Source organism: Protopterus annectens, chromosome 6.part0 (assembly GCF_019279795.1).
Source record: "Protopterus annectens isolate FY-2018-M chromosome 6.part0, PAN1.0, whole genome shotgun sequence".
NCBI classification, from domain to species: domain Eukaryota; kingdom Metazoa; phylum Chordata; order Ceratodontiformes; family Protopteridae; genus Protopterus; species Protopterus annectens.
In genome coordinates, this window is record NC_056737.1 from 608,157,087 (window position 1) to 608,173,329 (window position 16,243).

Here is a 16,243-nt window from a genome sequence, read left to right on the forward strand (position 1 = left end):
CACCTGGTGACGTCTTTTTGGAAATCCTTAAGCAAAAAGGTGGTTGGTCCTCAGATAACCTATCCCCTGAGGAGTCCGTATTCTTGGAACCTCTTGGTTCTGGCTCATCTACGTCTTAGTGACTCCTCCAGCTGATGAGCTCAACCTAGTCTCTCGCCAGGCATGGAAGGAGGTTCAACAGAGTCTGGCTGTCTGTCGCTGACCAGACAGAACTTTAGTCTCCCCAGGAGATAGACTACATTAGACAAAGGTGTCCTTGTTGATGTAATGGTTGTGGCAGCAGCCAGCAAGAAGGAGCTCACAGAACAGAGCTCCTCTGTCCACCCCTCTAACAGAGAGTGTAGGGCACTGTACAGATTTGGAAAGCACGTATTTGCAGCTGTGACCTTTGCCTTGCAGTCTCTGAGCTATTTGGTGCACTTTACAAGACTACAGAGACATTTGATTAAGGAACTCTTAAAATCTCTCTGAGTCCATATCTCTAGAGGATTATAAGACATCATCCTTGCAGCTGGCCACTGTTTTATCTATATCAAATGGGTCCATGAGGCTAATTTCCCATGCTGTGGACAGTACCTCATGGGCCGCCGGTGTAGACATTGCCAAAAGGTCACATGTCTGGATTCTACTATGCAGTTTTACAGAGCCTTTCAGGTCTTTTTTCATCAATGCTTCCTTTGATAGAACTTCCATGTTTGGCCCCCATACCTCAACTGTCCAGATTTTTGCAGAATGTACAGATTTTTGACTCATATTTTTGGTCTGTTCCTCATAAAATTTGTGGTTTTCTGGCAATCACTGGAATGACCTGAGAACTAAAGTTATCAAATAATGACATATATTTGAGTTTCAGATTTCAAATCATTCAGAAAAATGTATATTAACACAATCCATGCTACTCTAGCAACTTTCTCAGTTTATAACAGCAATATTTAAATTCTGTCCCTATTTTTGGGCCGTTGCCCCCCCCCCCCCTCATTTTGTCATTCTTTGTCCAGATGTCTTGCACTAAGAGGCTGTGAGGTATGTTGGACCCTCTTTGAAAAAAACACTTTCCTGCAGTGAACAGGAAGGAAAGACCCTGTCTGCCATAGGGATTTGCTTTTCTACCCCTTAAAAATTCTTATCAAGGAATCATAGGAGCAGGAAATGTGGCTATGCAAATCCCAGGGATATTTCCAGGATTCATGCAGAGACAGCTCCCTCAGAGGCAGAGGAGGGAGCTTGAATGATAGTTGGTGGCCTTGTGGCAGAGGAGGTCTGCAAAATCAGGGTTTTTGAGATTTTTTTTTCCTGATAGACCCTTTCAGCATTCCTGAAGGACTGCCCAACTGCTTGAAGACAGTTGGGGGACATTTTTCCTTGCACCGAGATGCCTGACCTACTATAACAAAAGATTATTGGTTGCTAAACAGGTTACTTTATACCATTTTTCCAAATACTGCTCCCCCAAGAGAAACAACCTTCTCAACATTCCACCCAGTCAGAGAGAAGCTGCAGCTAAAGAAATTCAGAAGCTGTTAGACAAAAGAATCATCCAGGAGGTCCCACCAGACCAGAGAGGATTTGGAACTTACTCAAGGTTCTTTTTAGTGCCAAAAAAAAAAAACAAGGGACTTGAGACCAGTTTTGGATCTAAGCAACATGAACCAATATGTGAAGAAGTCAAAGTTACACACGGTCACAGTTCGGATAGTTGAATGTGCCCAGTCAATCTTCATGATGCATACTATCACATCAAAATAGACAGATGATCCAGAAGACACTTGTGCTTTTGGCTGGAAGCCAATCACTATCAATTCAGAACCCTGCCCTTTGGACTCACTACAGCCCCCAGAGTGTTTTCCAAATGTATGGCAATGGTAGCAGCTCACTTGAGACTACAAGGATTCTGGGTGTTTCCATACTTAGATGACTGGCTGCTCACTGTTCCAACCAAGCATCACATAGAACAGACCAGGGACTATTTGCCCCAAATTTGCCAATCTTTAGGCATTACAGTCAACATGCCCAAATCAAAGCTACTACCGGTTCAAAGCCTGGAGTTCGTCAGTGCTCATTTGAATACTACAAGTCAGACTGCTTCTCTAACCCCGCATCATGTGACCACATTCAAGTCCCAGGTTCAACAAATCATTTCTCATTCTGCTCCTCCTGCCAGGCTAGTTCTGCAGGCTCTGTAGTCCATGGCAGCATCTATAGTATTACTCCCCTTAATACATCACTATATGCATGTTCTGCAATGAACTGTAGCCGTTCAGTGATCTATTCTTTGCCAGCCTCTTTCTTATCCAGTCAGACTCACTCAGACTTACATAGCCAATATTCAAGTGCTTGTAACCCAGCCCAATTATGAATGTTGGTGTACAGCGCTGAAACATCTAAAGTGCATAACAACCAACCTGGATCCAGTTGCATCTCTGAGATAATTTGCAAGAATTCTGTGGTGTGCTGAATCCTCGACCTAACCCATTTTAGTAAAGGTTGTAAATACTTCGTCAGGAATTATGAATAAAGTTATTAATAACCTCTCAAAGATCGAACACAAGGCCATACAGGAATTGGAAAATAATAAGGATTTGGTCATTTTACCTGTGGACAAGGGCGGGGCGGTGGTTGTTATGGACTGGACACAATATAATGCTGAAGCAGACAGACAACTGAATGATGGACGGTACTATATATGTATGCCTTTAGATCCCACCTTCAGTTTTAAGAAGCAGATTGATGAATTCTTGTCTGCCAAGGAGGAGGGCATTATAACTGATACAACTTTATACCATCTAAAGGTGTCCGATCCCAAGAGTCAGCACATCTATTTTCTTCCAAAAATACATAAAGATCTTTATCATCCACCAGGTAGGCCCATCATCTCAGGGAGGGGCTCCATTACGGAACTCCTTTCACAATTCCTGACGCAGTATTTACAACCTTTACTAAAATGGGTTTGGTCGAGGATCTAGTGAAAAGTAAGTAGCCAGATCCCCACCACTAGTCTAAAGTGATTCCAGAACATGCAATTGTATTAACACAATATGCATTACTAATTTTTTTGTTTATTGTTTTTCCACTTTTATTAGCTATCCCATGACTCCGCTGTCCCATTCATTTCTTATAGGCTAGCGATCTTTATTTGAAACCATTATTCTGGTAGTTGTCAGGAGTTTCTTCATTATTTTAGCCCTAGCTCCCAATTCAATTTTTTGGCTAATATTTTTCTTTAATCCTGCTCCTTTGTAAATGAATGGAAGCATATATGCATCAGATGTTCACCATTCTCACTGCTACATTAGCCTTTATGCAATATGGGTTGTGTCTTGCCCAAGACACAAAAAAAAATGGCCAACTTCCAAAAGCTTTGGCTTTCTCTCACACTGCCACTCTGTCAGCCCTAAGACTGAAAAATCAGCAGTCAGAGTGGGAAATCTTAAGTACTTTCTTACCGCCTCATGAAAAAGCAGCTCAGAGGGTTATAAACGTAAACAAGTGTTTTTAATTTTCACTTGTTTTTAGTGATTCTGCCCCTTTAAGAAGCCATTCTTTAGTATCATAATTTTCCCTTCAGGGACCACTATTTTTAGCTTAGCCTAGTATGAACCTATGAACCTATAAGCAATCTGCCCTAGGGCATTTATAAGCCTAGCCAGAGTGTGTTTGGCTTTCGCCACCCATTTTAAATTAATTTTGCTATGCCCTTTTTCGAGATTAGTATACTGTGCCTCTGTCTAACAGTGACACAGAAGTGATACCCGGGGTAAACCTACGATCTCCCATCCACTCATCAAGATTCCTCTTGAAGAGAGTCAATGAGGTTCATAGGTTCATACTAGGCTATCTATTATTTTGCTGTGCCTCTGTCGAGCAGTGACACGTATCTGTGATCTCCCATCCATTGGTCAAGATTCCTCTTGAACAAGGCCTGCTCTGCCTCACATAAACCGGGATTTTGTTCCACAGCATAGGGAGTCTTTGGGTGATGAATCTATCCATCTAGATTTTGAGATGAAGCATGTTCATCAAATCAGACATGGCCTTGTATGTCAGGCATAGGTCACCTCGTAAGCAACTGAATATAACTGGAGTTCTTTCAGTAGGGGCAGCATAAGACAGATTTTGAGACCCTTTATCCTTTTGGTGAGGAACTTGTGGCCTCTCCAGCTGCTGCAAGTGTCGGGTCAGATACATTAATGGGGCATTGTACTCGATCATTGGTCTGATGAGTGATGAGTATAGGGAGACTATGACTTCCCTTGATCTAGATGTGAATCCCTTCATGATAAGGTGGGCAATGTAGAAGGTCTTCCTAACTACTTTAGCAATATGAGTGTCGAATGAAAGGCTACTGTCAACCTGGGTTCCCAGGTCCCTAATAACTTCTTCTGTGTTCAGGGGATTGCCACCTATATGGTAGCTAGTAACCTTATTTTTCCCGAAGGGTATGACTATGCATTTCTTGGCTTTTAACTTTAGGCCATGGCTCTGGCACCAGTTATCCGTTTCTGTGAGACCCTTCTGAAGGATATCTGTGTCGGATGTGTTCAGTTTGCAGTCATCTGCAAACTTTGTCAGCCATAACCCTCCTGTGTTTGCTTGTACTTCAGAAAAGTAGATGCCAAACAAAGGACTGAGCCCTGTGGGACACCACTTGTGACAGGCTTTGAGTCTGACATGGCGCCAGCAACTCTGACCCTGTGGGTTCTGTCACTCAGCCAGTTTGCAACCCATCTTGTAATGTATGGGTTTACATTTAAGTTGATGAGTTTTTCAATGATACCGAGTGAGGTATTGTATCAAAAGGTCTAGGTAGGCTGTATGGACTGCCTTCCCTCATCAATGGTCTTGGTGACTGTTTCGAAAAAGTCAACCAGGTTTAAAAGGCATGATCTGCCTTTGACAAAGCCAAACTGGGTTGGATCCAAAGTCTGCAAGTTCCCTATGTCTTTATTTATGAGATCCATTATGATCCTCTCCATGGCTTTGCAGATAAGGCTTGTCAAGCTAATGGGACGGTAATTTCCAGGGAGGTGAGACTAAGATTAAACAGCTGTCCTAACTGTGGGTTTAATTCGAGTTCATGGAGCACACAGCCGGGACACCATCAGGTCCCATGGATGCTGTGTTCTTTGCCTTGGAGAGAGCAGTTCTCACCTGGAGATGTTTGGGGGCTACAATCATTTGGTATAGATATCTCTCCTTTAGGGGAGGGGAGAAGTTTGCACTGAACCTGTCAGCCAGTATGTTGGCCATGTTTGTAGGATCAGTAATCTTCACATCATTTTGAACTAATTCTGAGCATATCTGGGAGTTTCCTCCTAGGTTTCTGACATAGCTAAAGAATGCCTTATGGTTGTCTTTAGAGTCCTTAGCTATTTTTTCTCAAAATTAGCTTTGGATGATTTTATGAGAGCTCTTAGCTTTTTACTTATAGTGATCAGCGGTGTCTTACCTTTTAAGGATTTTGCTCTATCTTGTAGTAGCTTTCTCCTTTGTTGTAGAGTTTGTTTATGGCTGGGGTCCACCAGACTGAGAGTCTTTGTTTTGCTTGGGATTAAGTGATTCGAGTAATGTTAACGGAGACCACACTAGTCTTTAGAAGTGGTTCTTTACTGTGTTCTTTTCATTATGAGGACCTCCAGCGAGATTAGTTTGTGATCAGATCTCACCAGTGAGGTGAACATTGTGCTCCCATGTTCGTGATGATGAGATCAAGTATGTTTTCTCCTCTTGTGGGATGGTGACTAGTTGTTCCATGGCATTTGAGTTTATGAATTCCAGGAACTTTTGGGCTAGAGTGTTTGGGCTTGAGTAGTGTCCCCAGTCTATATTAGGGTAGTTGAAGTCACATACATTTATCCCTCCAGTGTTTTCAGGAAGACCATATGAGGTTCCTGAGTTTTTGCAGAGCAGTCTTCTGGATGGTTTACCAATCTTGAGGTGTGGGTGTCCTTGATGAATATGGCATTAAGACTCTGCCTAACCTGGACTGGGATTTTATTCCAGAGTGAAGGGAGCCTCTGGGTTATGAATCTGTCCCTCCAGCATGTCCTATTTATTTCAGTGCTGAGGTTCAAGTCTCTCGAGCGCGTAGCTCGATGGGATTTGGATTTTCTGAGGTGCAGCATGTCCATTAATTCCGGGTTGAACATGGCTTTATACGTCAGACACAGATCGCCTCTGAGCAGGCGGTATGCCACTGAGTAGAGCTGGAGTTTCTTTAACCGGGCAGCATATAGCATCTGTTTGAGCCCTTTGATCCTCTTGGTGAGGTACTTTTGGGGTCTTTCCAGTTGCTGAAGGTGTCTGGTAAGGTACATCCCAAAAGGGGCATTGTACTCAATTATTTTGGGACAAAATGTACTTCTTATGTTGACTTTTGAATTTCTAACAAAACGTTTTGCGTGAGGAAACATTTTACTGGGGCAGGGTGGCCAACAACTTATGTAGTTTTTCTGTTGACTCTGACAGCCTTCCTGTCATTTTTTTCTTTAGGACTAAGACTCCCATGGAGGGCAATATTTTGGACAGATTGGGTAAGAGAATTTTTACTTCTTTTTCCGCTTTATCATATAGAATTCTTAACTATCAGACCCATATGTGGAAGTGTGTGCTTTTTGTTTGTATAGTATTCTATTGTTTCCAACATTTCTCTCAAGTATTTGAACATGTTTTAACGAGTGTATATGACTGCGCAAATATTGAGTCTTGGGTCTCTGCTTTTGATACTGTTTTAAGGAGGTATTTTTGGGTATGTAACCAAAAGTTTTCTTATGAGATAAAGTCGGAAATTTTGAATTCAGCTTTAGATAAAGAGGTTTTATTCAGGCCAGCTGCTGTGGGAGTTTCTAAGATTTTTCAGTCCCTCCCCCCTTACAGGTCTCCTAGATCCTCTTTCACATTTCAGAACCAAAACAAAACAATCCTTGCCTTCTCAAGCCCAAAAAGGGAAATAAAGAGATAGCAAGAGAAGAACAAAGAAACTAGGATCTTTTCATAAAAAGGGACAGTATACAATTTCAGAAGGATTATGCCAGCATTCTTCCTTCCGCCCTCCTGCCCCAGTCTCTCAAAACCTGTGTCAACAATTGTCTCTGTGCATTTCCCTTTAGCAACAGATTCTGACAGACTCTTGAGTGTTAAAGGTAGTTTAGGAGGGATACAGTTATCACTGAAAATAAACACCTCCCTTCAGGGGAAATATTCTTCATGGCTGCAGTAGCCTGAGCTGTATGGGTTATATCCTGCATAGGATATAATAGCCAGCCAGCTTCCAAAGCTTCAGGGCACCTTCTATGTGCCCTATCTGTTAGTCACCTTGAGCTAAGCTGACTAAAAAGACAGGTTTGGGTGCCAAGCTCTTCAGAGCATTCCTGCCAACTGAGAGAGGGAGGTTGAGTCCTGAGAGCATTGCTAGGAACAACAAAAAATTAAAAGTCCACACCCGGGCATAAAAAAACCACACCAAAAAACAAGGGGGTTTGGAGGCAGGATACTGCAGCAGTGATCATACAAACATCTACTGTTATAGTAAGTTTAGTTACACAACTGTCCTAAATTCTTCAAATTTATCACTGCTGCAGTAGCCTAAGCTATATGGATAGATTACCAGAGCTTACAACAACTGGGAGGTGGAAGAAGAATAGTCCAGGAACCCCTGGAGACTGGTCTTACCAAATCCTGACCTAGGCAGCTCAAGTACTATACTGACAGAGCAGGTCCTTTAGAAAAGCTAATCGGCTATTTATTTCTGATGTTGGGACTAATAAAGGACAACCCATGTAAACTCAGACTATTTCCAGATGGCTGTCTACATCTGTTGCCTTTTGTTATGCCCACCATTGTAGACCTGCTCTAAGCAGTATTGAGGATCACTCTACAAGGCCCTTGTATTCCTCGATGGCATATTGGAAAAAAATGAATTCTAGAAACATTCTTGAGGCAGCTATATGGTCCTTCCTACATACTTTTATAAAGCATTACAAGCTAGATTTCTTTTCAAGGTCCAGAGCTAGCTTTTTAAGGATTGTTCTCCAGGGGCTCCTTCATCTGAATCCTTTCTCCTCCCAAGTTGAATAGGCTTTGGTAATCAAAACAGATAGCCTAAAGACTACTACAGTAGTGGAAATGATGAACATAGTATGATTGTGTAAGTTGCACTTACCCATAGCAGTAGATGTTCAAATTCCTCAACGCTGTAGTAGCTGTACCCACCGTCTATCCCCCTATTACTGTATATAGTTATTGCTGGGAAATAATTTGTTGACTATTTCTTGTTTGGATAGTGCAAGAGGAGTGTGTTACTTCTTAACTTTTGGGCAAGAAAATCCTAAAGAATTTCCACTCTTACTGCAAATTTTCCCTACTCAGGGCTGACCAATCAGCAGTTAGAGTGGAATTACGGAAGAGAGCCATAGCTTTTGGAAGCCTAGCTAGTTGTTCTGCCTTTGACAAGATACATCCCATATAGCCTAAAGGCTACTACAGCAGTGAGGGATTTCAACATCTATTGTTTTGGGTGAGTGCAACTTATACAACTGTACTATTCCAACAACAACACTATGTGTTGCTTGGCAAGGACTGTAGAACTGTTGATTGCATAAGGACCTGTAACCTGACCTCCACCAGGCAGAGTATTTTTAGTTTCCCCCCCCCCCCTTGAAGGACCACAACACCACTTTCCCCAAGGATGGATGATCCCATTTTGACCACTTCACTCCCATTCTTCACAGCCAGCTGCAGCGGCATCCGTCCTCTTAGGGTTGCCAGATTCTTGACTGGCCAGGTCAGGACAAAAGGTCTTTCACACTAGGTGAAGACTAAAAAAAAAAAAAGGTCTTTAGTCTTTAATGCGGAACATCGCAGTTCCATATTGAACAGAGCTCCATTTTTCAATTGTTTTTTTTTTGGCTCGTATACCGTTATACAAGCGAATCAAAAGCTCGCACAGTGGACCCTCTTCTGTTCAATGCGGAACATCAAGCAGTTCCGCATTGAACAGCGCTCCGTTTTGCAATTTTTTGATTGCCTGGTATACCAGTATATGGACCAATAAAAAAAAAAAACAAAGCGGAGGCTGTTTTGCCGGGACTGTAACCGGCAGTGCAGGACTCAGGATCGGACTGCCGATCCTGGGACAATCCCGCTGAAATAGGGACGTCTGGTTTTTGAAAATTCTGTGATTTTTTTTCCGGGTTTTTCAAAAACCCTGACAAAACACAGAATTTTCAAAAACCACCTGGACAGGAGCCCAAAAAGAGGATGTGTCCGGGGAAACCCGACGTATGGTAACCTTATAGTCAAGGCTTCATCCTGTGTGCCATGGACCCAGCTGGCTGTATTGATTTCTGACTACACAGACATATTTGCATTATAACACTGCATTATAACTACACTGACTGTTGATAACTTTATTTTTTTTAATTAATTTATGTTGTCTGTAAATATTTTTTCTATAATTTAACACATGGGCCTTGGTGTTGGCTGCATCTAATTCACTTTATTCTTTTCCAAGTGGGTATAAAAACCTCTGCATTTTACTTGCTGCTCAGCCGCTGTGTTTCACCAGTTGACTAGGGACAGCCTTTCCTTTAATGCTCAAAAAACAAGAGTTCCTGTTATTGTAATTACTCAATCAAATTTACAGCTGACTAAACATAAAATAACTGTGCTGGGCCTTATTGTGTGGGAAAGAAGCCTAACCTTTTTTCAACCTGAGGAGCCAGTTAAAAATAGGTAAGGGAATATAAGAAAGGCATATGTGTGGTGGGAATGACTGCTTGTTTAAGAAAATTTGGCATCTTGATTATTGAACTATGAAACTATTCCAGAGGAAAACTGACAGGCACTGACTGCACTAAAATATGTGATTGTCCTCTAATCACATTCACAAGGGAAATTTACAAGACCACTACAAATATATCTTTACCGAACATGTTTGTGACTATTTTTTCTGCTGTTTGTTTTCTGTTTTGTTTTTGTTAATGTGATTATAAGATGGTTGCAAGTTATCTTTTTCTTTTCTACCCACTCCAACAGAAGCAGCTGAACTTAACCATCTGATGTTGTAAATCTTTGTTTATTCATTACCATTAGGACCTTGGTTCCACCCTCAGAAATGATACCCCCGTTTCCAAGCTCATGCCAGCCAAAAACTCTCAGCTAAGACCTACCCGTAATGCCCCTCTCCTAGTTACTCCAGATGTCGTTTGCTGTGTTCCTAGTCAGATGTGCTAGCCATCTCTCTCAAAGCTAAGTAAAAAATTCTTAATTTTAAGACAGTTTCTCTTCAAAAGTATTTAATTTTTAGTTATGTTAGCCTTTTCTCACTGTCACCTATAACCTAAGCCTATTTCCTACCCTTTTCCTTGGTGATTTAATTGTTTACCTTTATTGGCACTGTCCCTCTCTCCTGTCTTTGACAGGCCTTTCCTTTTTACTAGTGGTATTTTTTTTTTAAATAACATCATTGGTATTTTCTCCCTTAATTTTTCTGTAGGATAGCCTTGTTGCCTTACTATGTCAGACAAAGCTAAGTTGGGATTTAAACAGTGTGACAAGTGTGGACGTAAGATGCCTAACTCAGATACACATATTCATTGTGTCTACTGTTTGGGCTTGGATCATATTAAAGCTGCCTGTGACATTTGTGCTAGTTTTAGTAATTGTACACTAGCAGAACGTAAAAATAAACTTATCTTAAAGACACCTTTTTCAGAGGCTCTATCTGGGTCAGAGGTCTTACCCCCTCCAAAGACCAAGAAACATCAGGAAAAACTGATTACTCATGACGCCTTTTTTGGAGGCTGTATCTGGGTCAGAGGTCTCACCCCCTCCAAAGACCAAAAAACATAAGGAAAAAATGGATTACTCAAGACACCTTTTTCAGAGGCTCTATCTGGGTCAAAGGTCACACCCCCTCCAAAAAACAAAACAAAACAAAAAAAAAAATAAGGAAAAACGGAGTTACTCGGTTCCTGCATCTCCGTCAGTTACAGAACCGAGTCGGCTCCGTGCTTCGCCGGCACCCTCTGCGCAGACCTCTTCGGCACCAGGCTCTGTGTCTTCTCCCTCGGTGCCGTCCATGATATTCACCCCTATTTCGGTTCCGACCTCGGCACCACTGACCGGTGCCGTCCTTGGATCTGACTTCGGCTCCGATGACTGGTACTCCTTCGGCACCATCCCCTGCCATGGTGCTGACAGCTTTTTTGGCTCCATCGGCTCTAAAACTCGAATATCTGCCAAGGACAGGATATTTCCACTCCAGTGCATACTGTCTCAGTTCCGACAGCAGTGTTTTCCCTGTCGGCACCGTCCACCCTTGCTACATTGGCTCCAGTGGAACTGATGCTCCCCCGAAGCAGTGTTTGGACCATCCATACCTTGGTACCTAGCCTGGTGCCTATTTTCTCGCTGGCGCCATCTATGTCCATGGCTTTGATGGCTTCCACTTCTCTCAGAGCTCCTCACCTGGAGGTGGTCTTCTCACGACGAGGTGTGACCCCGGTTCCGAGGTTGTCCCTCCCGGTTCCAGACTCCCATCCCTTCTCAGGTAGGCCTGCTGTACAGGTAGTGGACTCGCAGTCAGCACCGATGACATCAGTATCAGAACCCTCCCCTAGCATGCACCTCTCCCAACCCTCTATTTCAGGACCCCGAGCACGGGAGTCAGAAGAACCCTCTTTGATGGGATCCCCTTCTCCGGAGTCCTCCTCAGAAGATTCCACTGAGGAGCCACCCCGGAAGAAACTGTGCAAGAGGAAGCACCTTGATTCACCGGAGGAATCTATCACCAAAGACACTGATTGTGATGAGGGGGAAGGGTCCCCACGGTCTTCCCCAGACGACATCTCATTCGGAGACATTCTCAAAATCCTTAAGCAGCGGGGAGACTGGAAGTCCTATAACCCTTCTTCTGAGGAATTGGTGTTCCTGCAGGCCTTCCGTGCCCAGCCATCTACTTCCTGGGTTACTCCATTGGCAGATTACCTTGTTAAAATCATTGGGCAGCATGCCTGGAAAGCCCCAGACAATGCAGAACCTGTCCCTCAGAGGCCAGACAAAAAATTGTATCTACACCTGAAGATCAGCCCCACTGGTCCTAACAGTTGACAGTTGATTCTATGGTCGTGGCGGCAGCCACCAAGAGGGAACTGGCAGAAGACAGTTCCACCGTCCATCCTCCAGAGAGTCCTGGACCATGGACAGACTAGAAAAACGGACCTATGCTTCAGTGCCATTCGCCATTCAGTCTCTGTTCTATCTGGCACACTTTACTTGCCTCCAAAGAGGCCTAATTTCTGAAATGTCTCCCTCTTTGGTGGGGTACTGCCTAATGAGGTGCATGATACTGTCGCCTCGCAGCTAGCTACCCTTGAATCCATCTCAAACTTCTCGATGCATTTGATATCTCACTCCACTGAGGGGCCAGCTCGAGCTGCCGCAACAGGCGTTGTCATGAGACCTAATGCTTGGATGAGGTTGTGTGACTTCGCAGACCCCTTTAAATCTTTCTTCGTCAATGCACCTGTCGACGAATCTGCACTTTTTGGACCCAAAGTACGAGAGACACTTACACGTAGTGAGAAAGAAGGAAAGACCTTGTCTGCTGTGGATGTATGCCTTTCCAACCCCCAGAGGTCCTACTCCAGGAACCAGAAGGGAGGAAAAATGTGGTTCAAGAAATCCCAACAACCTTTTCGTGACACTCGTGGTGAACAATCTCCCCGGGGCAGAGGGGGCAACTCATATGGAAGACGTCCCTTTCAGGGTAGAGGGGGTCTGTGTAACCAGGGTGCTAGAGATTCTTTCTCCAGCACCCCCTACCAGCGCTCCTGAGCAGTGGCCTGATTGCTTTCCTCTGGAAGCAGTCGGGGGTCGTTTTTCTCTGCATCTACAGCCTGGCATCTTATTACTGCTGATGTTAGGGTGCAGTGAATAATATCCAGAGGCTACCAAATACCATTAGATTTAACTCCCATCCCCGATGTACCACCCAATCAGAGGGAATTAGCAGCCTTAGAAATAGAAAAATCTGCTAAGGAAAAGAGTCATCCAACCAGTACCACCAGACCAGACAGGATCCAGGTTTTACTCGAGGTTCTTTTTAGTGCCAAAAAAGACAAGGGGACTGGAGACCAATCCTGGATCTTAGCCTATTGAACAAATTTATCAAACTTTAACATTTCCGGATGGTCACAATACAGTCCATTCTACCCTTCCTAGGGAGGGATAACTGGATGTGCTCTATAGACCTTCCAGGACGCATACTACCACATAAAGATGGATCACCTCTCCCAGAGGTTTCTCTGCTCCTGGCTGGGAGACAATCACTACCAGTTCAGGGCACTGCCATTCGGTCTCTCGACAGCCCCTTGAGTGTTCGCCAAATGTATGGCAGTTGTGGTAGCTCATCTTTGACTACAAGGATCTCAGGTGTTTCCCTATGTAGACGATTGGCTCCTTACCGCTCCAACCAGGAATCTTCTTAAACTCAAGGTCTCACTCTCCGCTTGGGGATTACAATCAACAAGGACAAATCTCAGTGTCTCCAATGAAGACACTGGAATTCATTGAAGCGGTCTTCAACACAACATCCTGTCAAGCTTCTCTCCCCCCTCACAGGTTTTCGAACATAACACACCAAATCCAAGACCTTCTCAGACCTATGTATGAGGACATCTTGTACTGCAACTCTTAAGCTCCATGGAGGCTGCCATTATGTTATGTTGGTACCACTGGTGAGACTGCACATGAGAATCCTACAGTGGCTTCTTTCCACACAATGGTTGTTGCTAATTTACCCACTCGACCACATGTTGCGTCTTTCAAACCGTTGCAAGGAAGAAATGTTATGGTGGATGAATCATTGGTGTCGACCATTCGGTCTTCCAAAGCCCATGGCCACAGTGATCACAGATGCTTCCCTGTTAGGGGGGGGGGCATTTCCAGGGAAAGACTGTCCAAGGCACCTGGTCCCCCATGGAGGCCAATTTGCACGTAAATGTCCTGGAACTGAGGGCAGTTCTCCTAGCATTGCAAGTGTTCCATGCGTCCCTACTCTCTGGGACCATTGCAATTCAGTCAGACAACATGTCAGTCATCTGGTATATCAACAAGAAAGGTGGAACCAGGTCTTGCCCCCTGTGTTGGGAAGTCATAAGGATTTGGCACTGGGTGATAGCTTCCAACCACTTCCTTATAGCAACACACATTCCCGGGAGTTCCAACCTTATTGTGGACAATTTGAGCAGGAACATCCTGATGCCTCACGAGTAGTCTCTCAACCCTGTAACAGTCGATCGAATCTTCCAACGCTGGGGCAAGCCTTGCTGTGACCTATTTGCTTCCCCCCCCAAACTACAAATGCAGAAGCTACTTTGCCCTGATCCCCCCTCAGGGGAACCACCGAGGGATGCTCTAATGCACGATTGGCCACCGGGTCTTCTCTATGGCTTCATCTGATTCACAGTCCGTGGATCCTGGATCATTCCCAAGACCTGTTATCTCATCCTCAGGGACTGATTCATCCCAACCTGCACAGTCTCAAGCTCACAGTTTGGTTCCTTCACTTCCAGTGATTGCCAGGCTGCCTGACATCCCATCTCCTGTTCGTGAAATTCTTCTGGCTTCACACAAACCTTCTACTAGGAAAGTTTATTCTAGTAAATGGATTAGGTTCTCTATTTGGGCCAAAGATCAGAACTTAGACCCTTTCTCTATGCCTATTCAAAAGATCCTACAATACCTGACTATTGTTTTGCACGCAGGAGCCTCAGCTTTGATGATCACTGTACATTTAGCAACTATCGTCACTTTTCATAATGATCTTGCTAATTCTTCAATTATGTCACACCGCCTATGCAAGACCTTTTTGAAAGGAGTATTACATGTTAAACCTCTAGTCAAGCCTCCCTTAGAAGCCTGGGACTTGACTTTGGTACTTCAGTCTCTCACAGGTTCCCCTTTCAAGCCTTTTGATTCATGTGATTTGCAATTTTTGTCATGGAAAACCTTACTTCTGGTAGCACTTACCTCAGCGAGAAGAGTATCTGAGCTGCAGGCTTTGAGTGTCAAGAGTCCTTATTTGATCTTCCATACAGATAGGGTGTACCTTCATACTGACCCTTCTTTCTTGCCCAAGGTCATTTCTGGCTTTTCCATTAACCAATCTATTGACCTGTCAGTTTTCTTCCCTCAGCATTCTAACAGAGGGGAGTACCTTTTGCACACCCCTGATGTGCATCAGCAGCTTTGTTGTTATTTGGACAGGACTAAATCTTTCAGGAAAACAGATCAATTGTCTGTGGTCTTTGCAGGACCCAGATTGGGTAAACCTGTTTCCAAAGTGACTTTATCATCCTGGCTTAGAAACATCATTACCTTTATCTACAAACAGAATAAGCTATCCTTACCTTCCAGAATAAAGGCTCGTTCTTCCAGATCTATGGCTACTTCTATAGCATTTCATTCCAGAGCCTCTATGGATGATATTTGCACAGCAGCCACTTGGGCAAGACCTCATACCTTTATATCTCATTACAAATTGGATTTGGCCTCCAGAGAACGAGCATCTTTTGGTTCTAAAGTGCTCAGGAATATCCTTCCTTAGGGCCACCCAGGATTCCAGTAGCTGGGGACTTGATCCTAATGGTAATCTATAAACAAAGATTTACAACATCAGATAAAGAAGTTATGTCTTACCATAATGTTCCATCTGTGTTGTAGGTCTTTGTTCATTCATTACTTCCCGCCCTCTGTCCCCCTGCCTGGACTCCTGGTGGACTTTAGGAACTCCTGGTTAGGGTATTTGCTCAGACAGAGCCTCCTACTATTTTTTTTATTTATTACTACATCTGTTATCTAAGGGCGGGCAAACTCTATCTGAAGTAACTAGGAGAGGGTCATTATGGGTAGGTCTTAGCTGAGAGTTTTTGGCTGGCACGAGCTTGGAAACGGCCATATCGGTTCCGAGGACGGAACCAAGGTCCTAATGGTAATGAATGAACAAAGATCTACAACACAGATGGAAAGTTATGGTAAGACATAACTTCTTTTTTATGCTAGGATATTGTTCAAGAACCATGGGAATCCATTGTTGAGATGAGTATATAAAACTAGGTGGTATGCATTCATGAACAGAAAATATGTGCGCATTTTTAGTAAGCAATGGGGAGGGGAGGGTGGAAAAGCCATTCACTTAGGTGAAGGACTGATTAAAGTTAAACATTGATGAGGGATGTAGGTT

At 43.6% G+C, this 16,243-nt stretch overlaps 1 protein-coding gene across 1 annotated transcript in view; it reads left to right on the forward strand.

Moving 5' to 3' along the window:
* Window positions 1–16,243, forward strand: part of DNAAF2 (dynein axonemal assembly factor 2) — a 675,691-nt gene that overhangs the window by 179,149 nt on the left and 480,299 nt on the right. The window lies entirely within an intron of this gene.